This window comes from Macrotis lagotis, chromosome 5 (genome assembly GCF_037893015.1).
Source record: "Macrotis lagotis isolate mMagLag1 chromosome 5, bilby.v1.9.chrom.fasta, whole genome shotgun sequence".
NCBI classification, from domain to species: Eukaryota; Metazoa; Chordata; class Mammalia; order Peramelemorphia; family Peramelidae; genus Macrotis; species Macrotis lagotis.
The window spans coordinates 155,515,753-155,530,165 of record NC_133662.1 but is presented as its reverse complement, the minus strand read 5'-3'; the positions used below and the strand labels follow the sequence as shown (position 1 = coordinate 155,530,165).

Here is a 14,413-nt window from a genome sequence, read left to right as displayed (position 1 = left end):
ATGTTATGTAACAGAGAAAAAGAGTGGCTATTGAGCTTATCACGAAAACATCCAGTTAATATAAATTCTTTTTTTTTATGTTTTTTTTGCAAGGCAAATGAGGTTAAGTGGCTTGCCCAAGGCCACACAGCTAGGTAATTATTAAGTGTCTGAGACCAGATTTGCATCCAGGTACTCCTGACTCCAGGGCTGGTGCTTTATCCACTGCGCCACCTAGCCGCCCTTGATATAAACTCTTCGGTGAAGTGTTCATGTTGTTTCTATTCATTTCTTATTAAATATATTTTTTTCCTAGAAAGATCAAATTGAAGAACCTTAAAAATTGTCCATTCAATTTACAAAATAAAGTAATTAGTGTCCATTACATATTTGTATATTTTATTTTATTTTTTTAGGTTTTTGCAAGGCAAACAGGGTTAAGTGGCTTGCCCAAGGCCACACAGCTAGGTAATTATTAAGTGTCTGAGACCAGATTTGCATCCAGGTACTCCTGACTCCAGGGCTGGTGCTTTATCCACTACGCCACCTAGCCACCCCCAGATTTGTATATTAAATTGATTTTCTTCTTGTTTTTTCCTAACTTGATGAATAATGAATTTTATTGTTAGTTAGAAAAGGAAGACTTTGTTTAGGGGAATGCAAAATAATTGCTTGTATTTTTGTTTCTTAAATGTGAACTTCATATTTTCTTTAATAAATAAAATGTATATAAATAATATATATAGAAGATTTTATCAATATAGTCAGGTCATGATCCCCCCCCCATATTTTATTGTGGAAAATGCCTGTTCATGTTTGCCCATGGACCCTCCTGACAGCATATATATAGAGTATTGCCATTACAGCCCTGTCTTCTTTTTTCTTTAAAATCTCAGAAGTTGTAGTTCCCCTTAGGCTATGCATTGGTGATTTCTATTTTTCTGACAAGGTAGTCTCTCTTTCTCTCTCTCTGGGTCTTTTTTTCATGTCATTTTTTCACCTACAGATCAGTGAAGATACTGCAGGATTTTTGCACCTTCATGGATCTCTTCACCACTCTTTCGGTTATTTAAATTCTTCTGACCTGGAATCTTATTATTTGTAGCCATATATACTCACAAAGAAAATATTACTTTCAGATCATTGGGCTTTTTCAGTGTTAAGCAATTTGAGAATATTGAAACTTCTCTCTAATTTTACAAGTACAATTCAGTCCTGTCTTCTTTTCCCTTTTAGTATATTTCCAAGATATGTTGATCAAAATCTCTTAACTGTTGTCTTCTAATTTCTAGGGCATTTCCCTCACTTCCTCAATGAGTTTAGTGCTTTGTACATAGTCTTTCTTTTTTTTCTTAATTCTTACACTTATACTAGGGGACTTCAACATGTTCATTAATACTACTCCAAATGCTCTAACATCACAATTCCTCATTTTTTTTTTCATTTCCTATGACTGTATTCCACCCCAGCTACACTCAAAGTGGGTAATTCACTCAAATTTTGCTACATGCACAAATGTGTCACTTCAATGATCATGAACTCTCAAATTTCCTTTTCTGAGAATAATCTGTTTTCCTTTTAACTTCTCCCTCTGCTTTGCAAAAAAAAACAAACAAAAAATCCAACAGACTCTACTTTTATGCCTTCAGCAAAACCAAGGATGCTCACAATGCTTGTGTAAGATGTTGTAAAGATTTTGTGGAGATGAAGAAGGTTCATCATTTGGTACTTGTGAATGGATTTTTACTGCCCCTCTCTTTTTTTTTCCATTTGTTTAAAGCATATTGCTTGATCTTTTCATTTTTCCATACTCTTTTGCTCTGAGATATCTTGAATGTCAGATGGTCAGCATTCTTTATCTTCAACATATGCTCTCAGTGATCAGAATGCTGTCCTTAGAAAGCTCAATCACATCCAAAGAGTATCTCTTTTATTGTTGATGTCATTATAAATATCATTAAATAACACTGATTCCAATATACTGGTTCTCCTGTCCTTGAGAAAAACTATACTAAAGATCAATTCTTGACATGGAAACAGGCAGAGCAATTACAGAACTCTTTTTTTTTTAAGTTTTGTTTTTTGTCTCATGATGAGATGATCATTCTGCTGGTACTTGAAAAGAAATATAAAGCACTAATACCAGTGTATATAAGTAACAATTTCATTTCACTTTGGACTTACAAAGTGAAATCTGTAATGTAGATTTTGTTTTCTTCACTGAAATCTTTGAAGGGCAATTGCTAAAACTAATTTGTATCCATGAATAAAATGGAAAAGTGATTGTTGATAGTATTTAGCAGGGGTTTCTTCTTTGGGGCCATGGGGTGGGGATTCAGATTTGAAATAGGGAATGGCAAGTTGAATTAATTATAAAGCAGTATCCACTGCACCACCAATTTGCCTCAGTATAAAACATTTTTATGAAAAATTATCTCATTTTTAAAGATTATCTTACAAGCTAGTGTTTTGTATATAAAAAAGAAATAGGATATGAGGGACTATACTCAGGCCAAGAGACCTGATTCCTTTGAACATCAATTTCCCCATCTGTAAATGGGGATGAAAATATCTGCCCTTTGCTGTTACAAAATATATATAAATATACATTATGCTTATATTGCATTATATTGCATCTGATGCTGGATTCATGGAATCTGTACCTATGCATATGTGTACATGCACACATATGCATGTTATATTGCAACATACATATATGTATATATGTGCAATTTTATATACATATACATGTGCACGCACACACACACACATATATATGTATATATATATGAACTGTTTTGCAAAATATAAAATCATGTAAAACTAATTGATGTTATTATAAAGTTTTTTTCTTGTGGTATACTTAATGTATTGCTACAAGAAGGCACATGGATAAAGTTTATACGATGCTATTTTCCTTGATGATCTATTCCAATGATATGTGTTACTTATGAAAACTGAGCTAAAGCACCAGTGAGAACAAGATGTGGTTCCTGTGACAAATGAAGTCAGGGAAAATTCATTGAGAATCAAAAGGTAGATCTAAAAGAAATTTAATTTGCTTTGCATATCCTCTCTGAATTCTTTCTATTTGTTTGGAAAGAAATCTGTGACTAAGAAAAATTCTGAATATAATTACTTCAGGCAAATATCCAAGATCTTTTTTTTGGTGATATAAGTGTAGGAAATTGGGAGTGGGATTGATAATAAATACAGGGCCAGTCAGATTTGAAAGATCAAAAATCAACTTTGCAGGCCTATTGATTGTAATAAACAATTTTCAAGATAATCGCAAACATAATGATTGGCTGTTTATTTTATTTACTATTAATATATCTAGGTTTGTTAAGCATTCATTAGGAGACCATTAACAATTATCATGACCCCTCTTCCCAAGTTCCTTTTATTCTTTGCTGTGCCAAGTTTAAAATAGAGAAAGGACAATATTAACTTTTGATCTTTTGAGTAGGAGAAAGAAAGAAATAAAGAGAAAAAGAAAGAAAGAAAGAAAGAAAGAAAGAAAGAAAGAAAGAAAGAAAGAAAGAGAGTTGAACAATAATATGCAATTTAGCTAGATAATATCACTACTAGAGAGCTTGGTCTAATTTTGGAAAGACCTTAATTTAAATCTGTCCTCATACTTACCAGCAGTATGATTCTAGGCAAATTGTTTAGTTTCTCCACTACAGTTTCTTGAATTACAAATTGGGATCACAATAGGACATTTCTCCCAGGGATTGTTGTGATGATCAAATGAGATAGTTTTTGTAAAGTACCTGACACATATTAGACACTTTAAAGATTCTTGTTCACTTCCTCCCCGTTCTCTTTTCCCTCTTCCCATATTTTTCCTGAATTATTACAATCATTATAATTTTAGAATTTAGTTAATTTTGATTTATAGTCACATAATTTTATTACAAACACTCTGAATTGTTTTATTTAGAATGCACAGGTTAATTTAGACTGTACTTATTTGATCAATTTCCATAATGCCCATCAGCACATTATTTAAAATGTTTTTCAAGGCCATTAAAATCACACAAAGGTATTGTTTTAAACTTTTAAAAATTCTTTATGAAATATAAGTTCCCACCATTAAGGTTAAGTTTGGTTTGAAATATGAAATACATTTCCATCAAATGGACCCAAATATGAAATATGAAATACATTCCCATCAAATGAACCCCAAATTTAGCAAAATCAGTGTTCTAGCTCTAATGTTTAGACAATGATGTATGCTCAACAGATATGAATTGTTCATCTAACCCTTTTAAAATACAGCACTTGTATGTAACCCATGCCAATTTAACTTATCTAGGTCCAAGAGAATGTCAAACACAGTTACCATGTCTGCTGTTGAGCTTTGACAGTCATTGGAAATACAACCACAGTCTTAAAGATAATATAATTTGACAACAACATTTCCACTCTTATGCAGTCCTCTAGAGAAAACACACAGAAATGCACACCACACATTAACCTTTGTTTCCAATGTTACCTTTTAAAAAAAAAGAAAGATTTCGTTTTTATATGGACAGGTTCATAAAATCCGTTATTTTTCAGCAATCATTGCAGTTAGTAGGAAAGGAAGTAACATTCAGAGAATTTACATGTTATTATATACTTCAAATAGATACCAGTAACTTTGTTTACAGGCATCCTTTCCAAACACTGTTAGGAGATGAATCCATTTGATCTAGGAAAAGCATTATCATGGTGAACTCTTTTGTGTATGTGCATACGTACACACATAGCATATGTAAATATGTATGCACACACAAATATAAACATATATATGCATTTTGTTAATAGTCTCCATTTTCATCACACACTTAAGTAGAACATTTGGCACCTTTTGACATTAAATAAACATAGAATAGACAAGCACTTAAAATTAGTTTGTAATCATCATTTGTTATCATAAATGACTGATTAAAATAGTGAAAAATTGATCTTATAACTGTCAAATATACCATTAAGAACAACTCTTCAAAACAAGCCAAAAGAGAATTGTTGAATGAATTAAGGCTGAGATTCCCAATGTGATAATATGATCTTTTATATGGGGAACTCAACTTTAGGGCATTAAATATCCTTTTCCTTCTTTTCATAGATCCCAATCTCTCCATCCCATTGGACAAATCTGGAAGGCAAGTGAATATTCCTTTGTGTCAAAATTCAAAGATATCAATAGATTCACTTTTTACTCAGGTGATATTAGCAATGATAAAGACTATTGTACTTTGATTAGAAAATAACATTAAGAAAAAAGTCACACATTTGATCCCTGAGTGAACTAGTTATCTTTTAAAAGAAAAGTTTTTCCTATTTCCAAGTATTTAAAACATTATCCGAGGACATAGAATTTCGAGGTACAAGATACCTTAGAGGTTATTTAATTCAACTTCTTCATTTTGCATTTAAAAAAATCCAGGGAGAGTATGTTATTCCGTTATGGTGACATAGGAAGTAGTGATATAGTTGGAATATAAATTCAAGCCTTCTACTTCCAAATTGAATTGTCTTCCCATTTTACTGTACTTCACACTGTCCAGTATTTTCTTTAGTCATTTCTTATTTGCTTCAAGTAGAATGTTCTAGAAGGCTTCATTCTTCATTTTTCTCTGTTATATTACTGAACCCATTATGAATGTTTACCAAATGCACAATGAGTTATTGATTGAAGCTATGATGTACAATATACCTCTAGCCCTCAGGCAGTTCCCTTCCAAAAGTTGTTGGGCTGGCAAACAGGACTACTGGAAAAACAACTCAAGTACAAATCCTAGAAGGACAAGGGTGTTACCTTCCCTACCTTTATTCTTTGTCAAAAATATTGATGCCAGGAAATGTTACTGAGTCCATCATTACTTAGATAAAGATGAATTGGATCTCATTTGAGACATATATAAAATGATTTTTATGTTATTCCATTGAATTTTCTTTGTAGGTGCCAGGTCTTTGTTTAGGAAGAATCTAGAAATGATTTTTTGTTGTTGTTGTTCACATCTAGGAATTACTAATGACATTTGTGTGAGATTTAGTATCTATAAATATATGATAGTATTTATCATGATATGAAGAAATAGAAGGGAGAAGAATCTCTTAAGAGATGAGTTTGCCTCTGGGCAAGGTCACTCTTTCTCTGGTCTCTCTCTCTCTCTCTCTCTCTCTCTCTCTCTCTCTCTCTCACACACACACACACACACACACACACGATCAAAAGTTAATATTGTCCTTTCTCTATTTTAAACTTGGCACAGCAGAGTAAGAGGAACTTGGGAAGAGGGATCATGATATTATTTATGCACTCTGGTATCAGGGTCTGAGTAAGATCAACACCGAAACTTGAGCACTGTCAAAGATGAAGGCTGAAGTCACAATGTATTGTCATTACTACAGTCGTGTATCATATTTCTCACTAGAAGATAGAAGTGAAATGGACCTGCTTGGAAGTTTGTCTTGATTCTTCCAAATATTTATGTGGAGTCCCCTATTTTTAAAGAATCAATAATCTGGATATTTTGGCATGAAATAGATACGTGTCTGGTTTAGTAAAATGGAAAGAAGTATTGAGAAAAGGAAAGAGGGAGGATATATAGTAAGAAGAGGAAAATAAGATTTTAATAATATAAGACACCAAATTGGCCGTGCCCTTTAACAAAACAATGTAAAAAGACGTCAGTCTGAGGGACAAATAGCGCCTGTGGCAATGTGATTACCATATCTGAACAGGTCTTCTTTGTGCAAATTTGGTAGTGTGAGCCAAGTGGCTTACCAGCAGCAAATGTCACTAAAACATTAATCTTTACCTTTGAGAAGATGGTTATGAACTGCCCTTCATATGTTTGTTTTGAAAGTTTATCACTGTAATAATGTTATAATAAAAAAACACACTAGATAGATGGGAAATGAGCTGTTTTAATTATTTCTCTTTGTTTTGAGTTTTAAACAATGCATTGTTAGTGAAAATCTATTTACAATTGATAGTTTGTATAAAGATAAAGTTATATATACTAGGCATATTACTAGTAATCTTTAGGGAACTTTATTTTTTAAATTAAATTATCAATTTTTTGTGTAGATGTAGATAAATAGTTCATAAGGACATTTGCTTTGTCTGACATATTGTTTGCTTCTTTTAACCATTACTTTAAGAAATCAGGTAATTTGTTATTCCATTTTTAATTTTATATCTTGGGGAATAGTTATCTTTACTTATTTCTCTTTGAATTGCATTATTTTATTTTAAATTTAATTTAAAGGTAAAAATGAAGTAATTTTGGACTTGGCTCAGCATACTCTTCATTCTTTGAGATATACATTTGAGTAAATTAATATTATGTGCATTATTGAGAAGTAAAGGAAAGCACTATGGCAGAACAAAGATAATTATGATATAATCTCTGTCTTCAAACTAAATGTGATATGGGGGAAAGTTAAGACCTAAAGTTACTATGTACTTATGTGGAGAGGTATATACAATAATCAAGATATAGAGCAGAATATAAATGGACTCATAAACACATAACCAAAGTCCTATGGAGGGTCAGAAAAAGAAAGAACATGTCTAAAGTGAAAGTTAAGAAGTATGTATATGGAGTATCATCCTCTTTTATAGATGAAGAAGTAAGTTGGTGACACAACTTGCTCATTCTCATGTAACTAATTAGGATCATAGACAAAATTCATATTTGGGTCTCCTGACTCTAAATCAAACTCTGACAGTATAATTTTTATTTACAACCAGGATGATGATAAAAATCTCTCAGTGAGAACGCTTTTGACACTGGCAAATAAATTAACCTTCCAGTATCCCATACAACTTGTCCAATACTTTGTTTCAGAATAGTATTGATATTCATTGATAAATGGCATGGGGGTTCTTGACCAGGACTTCCTTACATTAATAAATATGCAAGCCTGAGCTCCAGTAATAAGGGTGTAGGATCCAGATGTTCCAATGGTTTTTTCTGAACTTCTGAAAAGTCATAGTCTTTATCCTTGTCATTTAATAAATCCAGTCTGATAGAAATCAGTCTTTTTACATGAGATATTTCTAGATACCTCCTGTAGTGTGTCTAGTTTCTCAAAATACCCAATATTTACTTTCTTTATGTTATATTATCTTCCGATAGGATTAAGTACTAGATTAATTCCATAATCCATGGAAGGTTAGCCATTTCTGCTTCAGTTGCCTAAGATTGTATTGAAATACTTGGTACTGAGGAAGGAACCCTGGTTCTGCAGGTTCTCGAGAGGTAGAGTAGCTGGACCTGTGTGGGTCTGTTTCAGGCAGTGCTGGCAGTAGATTGTGACCTTCTCTGGGTCTAGATCATGCAGAACTGGTCAATAGCTTCTCCAGCACTACTAGGAAGAGGCAGAAGGAGGTCCCATACAGGCTGAGTAGATCGAACCTTAGCTTGAATGCACAGAGCCTTTTTATTGTTTTCATTATCACAGGAGTATATGATTATAGATTCATTAGACCTTTTTTAATACATGAGACCTTTCTTAATGACTCTCCTACTGGAGGAGCTTTCCCCTTCAAATTAACTTGAATTTACTCTTTGTATATTATTGCATATAAGTGCTTGCCTCATAGGAGGTGCTTAATAAAACTTTATTGATTGATTAATATTATTTTCCCTTGAGAGATGATTAGCTCACTGATGTCAAGGACTATTTCATTTATATCTTTTAGTAGGGAAGTTATGGTTTTCCTTAATGTTATTACTCTGTTGACTGACTTCTACATGAGGTTAATGTTTTATTGTGTATTTTTCTCAGACACATGCAAGTATCTCCCATCATTCATTCATTCGTATCTTTGTTTTCCCCTAATGCTTAGAATACTTCCCAGAACATATTAGGTACTTAACAAATGCTTATTGATTGATTTTCCTGCTCAAGGGAAAAGTTCATAGTATTTGCAAAAGTCATTAAACTTACTCAAATGGGGACCTGAATCACCTGGCTTTAGAAATTCGATTCAGAAATTCTTGAAAAGGTGAATCATGGCAATGGGAAAATTATAGGAATTATCCAGAGCAATAGATGATAAGATAGTTTTGCAATTTTCTTAATCCCTAGTCCCAGAGAGGTTGATCTGTGAATATGTGTGTTTGTGTGTGTGTGTGTGTGTGTGTGTGTGTGTGTATTTGCCCTTCAGTTTTGAAGACGACTATGATATCAGGGAGGTGATACCATGACAAGCACATGGACTGGATTTGAGTGAAGGGTGCCACGCTATGTCTCCAGCCTCACTTTCTCCTCCAGAGTCATCTAGGGCCAAGGACTAGATATGAATCAGAACAGATAGAGCTGGTCCTGGATGCCAGGCAAACAGGGCTAAGTGATTTGCCCAAGGGCACACAGTTAATAAGTGTCAAGTGTCTGAGACAGGATTTGAATTCCTGTCCTCCTGACTCCAAGTCCAGTACTCTATTCATTGTGCCATGTAGATGCCCTTGATGTATGAAAGGACCTACTTGAAGGTGATGCTCAAGACCTTTGTGACAATACAGGGTTAAACTTGATTTCCCTGAATTTATTAGACCCATTCTCCTTCTCCTTCTCCTTCTTGCTGATTGAATTAGTTGTACTGGCAAATTTCTGGAGGGATTTTTTTTTTACTTTGTTAGGCAAAATAGCAAAGTTGACAAAGTTTATTTTTAGTTAAATGACTTGTCCATGATCACTCATCAACTATTTATCAGAAATGGAATCTGAAACTTTCTTATTGACCCTGAGGCTGACACTTCATCTTTCACATTACTACCCCATCTCAAAGAAACTAATAAGAATATTAATGCCTCTTCACTATCCTGTTTTTAGACATCTTTTTGTGTAATATAGGTTTAACAAATCCTAACCTATAAAATGAGAGCACAAAACTAAGTGATTTCTATGGTACTCTCCTCCAGCATTTCATGATTTCTCCTTGTATTCTGCTTTCAGGTCTATTTTCTGAATTTATTATAGTCTTAGTGATTTCAGCTTTATGTTTTCAAGTGAAATATTTTTTTCCAGGAATGTTGCTTTTGGTTCTAGTGTACTTAGGGTTCTTATCTGCTAGCCTGCACTATTCCTGATCTGCTGTACATTTATTTAACCTCAACCCAGAATGAATGATGGGAGGTGCTTACATGTGTCTGAGAGAAATGCACAATGAAACATTAACCTCATGTAGAAGTCAGCCAACAGAGTAATAACATTAAGGAAAACCATAACTTCCCTACTAAAATAATTTAGAATCATAGAGAATTGAAATAACAAAGGACACTTCCAGCAATGCACATGTTTAAACAATTGCAGAGAAATGAGGAAAAATACATAGTTGACTGAACAACTGACTACAAAGCTAGAAAAGCTTCAAGTATGGATACATAATTTAATTTTACCTTGTTTTATTTTTATAAGGTATAAATATCTAAAAATTCTTATGTAACACCAATAAATTTTTAAAAACCACAAGAAACGATGATGAATAAACTTTCCTCAGTTCTTGAAAGTCAATTTGTTAGAAGTAAATGATACTTTGCTACTTCAAGGATTTAAAAAAAATGATCAATGTTGGTATTCCTTCTGCCGTTGCAAATAAAAGACATTCTGTACTTCAGGAAATTAATCTTCATTAGTTATTATTGCCCAAATAAGTAATTTCCTTTTGACTAACCTTCCAGTAATAAACCTTTGTAAATTTAATGAGTCTGTTCTAGCCCAGACTCAGTATCTCCAAACTCAGTGATATGCTAAGAAATGTTTAGCTATACCTTATCTGGGAAAAAAATAGGATATTCTAAAGTTTAATTTGTATATTGATATTTTCTCCATCACTTTCTCAAGTCCAGATAATTAAGCTCTGATTTGTAGCATTTGCTACACATTTCTGAGATGCAAATGCTCACACTGAAAATTTAAATCATTTTTTAGGCACTCGTTTGACCTGATTCCAGTACACTCCTGCACCCAGGCCCATCCATTCTCGAAACTTTCCTAGCTTTCAAGTAAGTTGTTCAGTCAATTATAATTTATTAAGACTACTTGGAATATTAAGAAAGGCAAAAAATGCAGCCCTATTAAAGAACTTGTGTAAATATGATAAATTGATAATAATCAATAGCTGGAAGGTACTAGCATTGAGGACAACTAAGGAGAGCCTTTCTTATCGAATCAAAATTTTAGTGGGGACTTGAAGGAAGCCAGGAAAGTCAGGAAGTAGAAAAGAGGAGGAAAACAAGCAATGAAAATTCCCAGTCTGGAGGAGTTTCTTGGGTGAGAAATGGGGAGGTCAATTTGTAAGACCTGTCAGAACTTGCTAGACTAATAGGGGGAAATAGCTTAGAGAATAACACAAAACTATCTATTTTGTGATCCTACAATTTGGTTGGACAATGGATTTGTTTTTTATAAAGTTGTCAACTTGCTTTTAACTTTTTACTGTAAAACAATGCTAGATAATTTTAATCTCATAATTTGGTATTTAAGTAATTTTGGAAACTTGTTTAATACTTAATAACACCTAGTCTTGATTTATTGATGGTGTTAACTATGGCTTCATTGCATGATGATTACTTATAAATATAGCCATCTGAATGCAAATTTAAAGAAATAAAAGGTGTTTCCTCTTTATTCTACTCCATTGTTAGTTCAAATGTATTTTAAGTGAACTGTTGTTTTCTGTGGAACATTAGCACATGTACTGCCATTTTGCACACCCATAGGCTATTTACAGGGAAAAAAAAAAGCTTTCTTTTCTCATAAGTGGAAAAAGTGAAGCTCATAAATTCACTTAAGCATTGGGACAAAAATTTTTTTTCAGAGATGATTATCTAAAGGTCTTTATTTTTGTATGCCATATAAAGAAAATAAGAATGAATTTTAGAATCCCTTTTATATTCCATTTTGTAAATTGAAGACTGTAGCAGAATGGTTGAATCCATGTCAAACTGAGGATATTTAACTTTGGAAATCTTTATCCCGCCAGAGCACTGAACCTGTGAATGGGTTGATATAATGGATTCTAAGATTCAGAAACTCTTTAGCAGTATAGAATGGTCCCTTCTTTATAACTTAGTGACTTAGAAAGTTGTCCTGAGAACTAAACTGACTTGCAAACAGCCATTACACAGCAGAGATAGGGATTGAACTCACATTTTCCTGGCTTGGAGGTCATCTCTCCTCTGTACCAGTCTGCCTCTCCCTGTCATAATACTTTGATAGCAGAAATATACTTACAAAGAAGTTGTGATTTCAAAAAAAGTATTCATTTTATTCTGAACTTAAAAAATAAAATATTTTCATAAGACAGAAAAGAAAAAAGATGTTTGCACATGAAACGTAAAATCTATTATGTACAACTTGCTATTCCTTTTGAATATATAATTATCAGGAAACATTTTTCCTTTTTCCCCCCTCCCTTCAAAGATGGCTAGTATTTCACACAAATATATGCATATATATATATATATATGCAAATGTGTATATCTATGCATATATGTTTGTGTATGTCCAAAATAATTATGTACATATTTCTCTTTATCAAATTTTTCACTGAATGCAGATCACAGTTTCCTTCACAGTTCCTTTAGAGTTAATTTGGTTATTTATAATAATCAAAATGACTTAATCACTCAAAGTTGTTCTTAAAAACTATTGCTATTACTGTCTACAATGTTCACTTAGTTCTGCTCCTTTTGCTTTGCATTATTTTCTGTAAGTCTATTCATGTTTTTCTAAGATGGAGTTCATCATTTTTGTAGCATATTGGTATTTCATTACATTCATATAGCACATCTTGTTCAGTCATTCCCCAATTGACGATCATCCCAATTATTTCCAGTTCTTTGCTACCACAAAGAGAGATGATATAAATTTTTTATAACATATAGGTTCTTTTCCTTTTTTTCCTAATTATTTTTGGAAACAGACAGTAGTGATATTCCTGGGTAGAAAGGTAATAGAAGTCATGACTTTTTGAGAAGCTCAATCTTTCACATGGTAGAAGATTCCTATAAATTGGCATCTCAGGGGTGTGTTTGAAAGTTAATATGATATTGTGAAAAAATGAACTTGGAATATGAATTGAAATAGGTTAAGATGGTTTGTTTAGATATTTACACATATTCATGCATATATTGATATGGATATGGATATGCACATATATACATAGCAAATGATCCTAACTAATTATGTAGCTCACATTTTCACTTTTATTGAAGTTATATTGATGTATTTTCTTTTTTCATTATATTTACCGATTGCTCTCACTCTGTGAGAAATCTCTTGTAACAGCCTATCAATTAAGTAAAACTAACAATAAAATGACCTCATCTGAAAGTGCATGTAACATTCCATATTGTATCAAAGCCCTGCCATACTTCTCCATTTAAAAAAATTATTAACAAATCTCTTTTTTCATCTTTCCTACCTTCTATCCCATGAAAAAAGACAAAAGAAACTTCCTTATAACAAATATACTTAATAAAAAAAAAACATATTCCTTCATTGAGAATTGTCTAATTCTGCACCTTAATTCTAGCATATTTCTGTCAGGAGTTGGAGACTATGCTTCATCATTGATCTTCTACATTGAAGTTTTTAAGACATTTCAAGACCTTTAATGTCTTGGAACCTTGACTTTCTTGGCTTGCATCAATCTTGTGTTTAAAGGAAGAGAAGAGCTTGTCAGGTGTCATTTTGAAGTTCAGCAAATGGTTGATTTAAGGCATGAAGAACAAAGCTTATTTTTTTTCAAAGACAAGTATTCTCTTAATAATTTGCCCTTTGCAGCAGCAGCACCTTATCTGACTACCCACGTTCATCTGGCTGCTGACGCTTTACATGCTTCATTTGCACAAGCTATTTTTACACCTTTTGTGTCTTTTGAGGAACCAAGTGGGCATGCTAGCTTGTAATGATTCACATCTCAAAGTGAACAGGGTGTCCTAAGATGTTGCTACAGTGATGTGCAGAAAAGAAAAAAAAATAGAGAAAACTAATTAATTCTTGCAGGCATTTTGAATGTTCAGATGAATTAGCATCGATAGCATGGTCTCATTATCATGTATTCTCTGCTTTTGGTTGGTAACATGCTTTTATGGTTCACATTCATAACATAACTGGACCAATTGATATTGCTGTATGCAGTTAATAAATCAATTGGCTTAAGACAGATTTTTTGTTTTTTTTCAGTCCCTTAAAATTTTGTGATATAAGAGTGATTGATGGGTGTGTTTTGAATGAAGTAAAGGACTGGCCTATAATTGAATTCTTTGATTCATAGTCAAATGAAAGGATTTTTAATAGGTGTCACATTACTACTACATCCTAATTAGATTTTCTCCATTAGAAACTATTTCTAGCCCTAAATAGTAACCGACTGAAAAGAGTTAGCAAAACTTGAAATAAGGAGGATCCTTCTGAGACC

At 32.9% G+C, this 14,413-nt stretch overlaps 1 protein-coding gene across 15 annotated transcripts in view; it reads left to right on the top strand.

The window, feature by feature from the left end:
- Positions 1-14,413, top strand: part of HIVEP2 (HIVEP zinc finger 2) — a 392,429-nt gene that overhangs the window by 333,828 nt on the left and 44,188 nt on the right. The window contains exon 6 of one of the 15 annotated variants that reach the window (XM_074187721.1): positions 10,918-10,991. The exons of 13 other annotated variants lie outside the window; for them this stretch is intronic. The gene's annotated coding sequence lies outside the window, so the exon portion shown is untranslated. Of the gene's footprint in view, positions 1-5,095; positions 5,133-10,917; positions 10,992-14,413 lie in introns of all 15 variants that reach the window. One more of the 15 variants, XM_074187728.1, reaches the window with a different exon arrangement.